This window comes from Otolemur garnettii, unplaced genomic scaffold (assembly GCF_000181295.1).
Source record: "Otolemur garnettii isolate 467f Iridium unplaced genomic scaffold, OtoGar3 scaffold00063, whole genome shotgun sequence".
NCBI lineage: Eukaryota > Metazoa > Chordata > Mammalia > Primates > Galagidae > Otolemur > Otolemur garnettii.
In genome coordinates, this window is record NW_003852458.1 from 2,200,391 (window position 1) to 2,202,454 (window position 2,064).

Below are 2,064 nucleotides of genomic sequence, written 5' to 3' on the forward strand. Positions count from 1 at the left end.
CAATCTGAAGAGACAGGCGAACACAGAGAATTACAACTGTGGTAAGTTTACCTGCAGACACGGAAGCCATAAACTGCTGGGAACACTTAAATAGTGATTTGGGCCAATTGTTGGTGGCTGAGTATGGACTAGCATGAGAGAGAAACTCCTGAGGGCCATAGCCCAAGAGGGGCCCGGCCCTTCCTGGTTTTTACCTCCAGGACACCACCAGCCAATAAAACTTCCCTTGTTTTTTTGGAAGGGGAAAGTAACGATTTTGAAATACGCCTAGAACATTCTTCATAACAAAGTACTATTTTCAAAGGAAGACTTTACCAGAACCTGATCCCACCAGGTGGAAGGACAGTTATCCAACTTCAGCCCCCTCTTGATCTCCTGTTTCACCTGAGAGAGAAAAAGCTAAGATATACTTGTGAAGGTTCTGGCCCTGGGACACAGGTCTACAGAAAGACAGATTGGATCATATGATTGTAGAATGCTTCTCCTTCCCCTCCCTCCAATGAAGCAGTCTCAAGAAAAACTAAGGCCAGAGTATCTGTATCACCTCACTCTTCTCTCTCTCTCTCTCTCTCTCACACACACACACACGTCTTAGTGGTTCTGCCTCTCAGGTTGAAACTTGAATGATGCAGAATTTATTTAATTAATTATTTATTTATATATTTTTCAAAGAATCTCACTCTGTCATCCTGGGTGCTGTGGCATCATCAGCTCACAGCAACCTCAGTCCCTTGGGCTCAAGAGATCCTCTTGCCTCAGTCTCCCAAGTAGATGGGGCTACAGGCGCCCACCATGTCACTAGTGAGCACTTAACTTTTAGGACAGACAGTGTCTCACTCTTGCTCAGGCTGGTCTCAAACTCCTGAGCCAAGTGATCCAGCTGCCTCAGCCTCCCAGAGTGCTAGGATTACAGGCATAAGCCACTGTGCCTGGCCCAGAATTTAGTATTGACACACAAAATTTATAGGCATGTATAATAATAATACAATAAGTAGCTCAATTTAGCCATTCCATAAATTATACACATTTTGAAACAACATGTACACTATTATTTGTGAATTAAAAATAAGTAAAATTTTTTATTAAAATTTAGTATTGAAAGCAGTTTCTAAAGAACACAATCCATGGATGGAACTGGAAAATGTTCTTCTGAGCAAAGTATTACAAGAATGGAGGAAAAAGAATCCAATGTACACACCCCTATTATGAAACTAATTTATACCTTTTATATGAAAGCTATAACCTAATAACAGCCTAAGAATATGGGGAGGGGAGAGGGAGACAGGAGGGGGTAATGGGTGGAGGGAGGGGGATTGGAGGGATCACTTCTGAGGTTTATCTTACAAGGGTACAAGTGAATTTTTATAAGAGTAGAATGTGAACGTTTTGGAACAATAACTAAGAAAATGACATGAAGGCTATGTTAACCAGTTTGATGGAAGTATTTCGGATTGTGTGTGAAAACCCCACACTGTACCCCAGAAGTACATTAATGTACATAGTTACCATTCAATAAAAAAAAAAGAACACAATCTTTTAAAAAAATTTACTGAGTAAAATATACATATATAATCTGTCATCTTTATCATTTTTAAGGAACACAATCTTAAATATGAATTGCTAAATTTATTCTAGGGTTTTTTTTTTTTTTTTTGGTCTCTACTGTGATCAGATTTAAAGGCATTAGAATAGTAGCTACCAGAAGCTGAGAAGGAAATAAGGATGAAAAGAAGTTGGTTAATTGGTACAAAAATACAGATAGATAGAAGAAACAGGTTTTAGTATTTTAAGGTACAGGGAAATTGTAGTTAACAATAATTTACTGGATTTTTAAAAATAGTTAGAGAGTAAGAATTATAATGTTCCCAAAAGAAAGAAGAAATGTTTGAGATGATGTATTTCCCAATTATCCTGATTTGATTATTATACACTGATACATGTATCAAAATAACACATGTACCCCCGAATACGTATAACTCTGTTATAGCAACAAAAATATGAAAACAATAACAAAAAGAATTTATATATTCAGCAGACTTTAAGAATAGAATACATAAGAAAGGT